We start from the raw sequence: 534 nt of genomic DNA on the forward strand, positions 1-534 counted from the left end.
ATATATATCTTAAATTCAATTAAATTATAAATACTCTCAACCAACCCGGCTATCCAGTAATTCATGCTCTCCCACACATCCAATCAAGGGTATAAGTGAGTAAAGCCAACTCAGGCTTAGCTCCATAAATGATATGTGAGCCGAATTTGATGAGCTAATGAGTCATATTTGAGCCATCCTTGACTAACTTGGTAGCTCACGTGCTGATTTGTTTAAAAGAAATTTAATATAAAATGCACTTAAAATTTATTAACATTCAAGATTTTAAAGTTGTAAAAAGAAAAAAAAATATATCTAAATATCTTATATTAAGTTATTCTTTCTTTTCATTTTATTTTCTTATTGATTTTATCATTTTATTATAATAATTATTTGAATCATAATTATTTTCTTTATTTCATAATAAATGAGACGGCTCGTGAGCTAGCTGGCTTGAAGCTTGAGCTTAAGCTGAAGCTTGAAGTCTATTAATTAATCCAGCTCAAGCTCAAATTAGAGATGGCTCATGTACACCCCTACCCGAACAAACACAAA

Source organism: Dendrobium catenatum, unplaced genomic scaffold (assembly GCF_001605985.2).
Source record: "Dendrobium catenatum unplaced genomic scaffold, ASM160598v2 fragScaff_scaffold_211, whole genome shotgun sequence".
Taxonomy (NCBI): Eukaryota; Viridiplantae; Streptophyta; class Magnoliopsida; order Asparagales; family Orchidaceae; genus Dendrobium; species Dendrobium catenatum.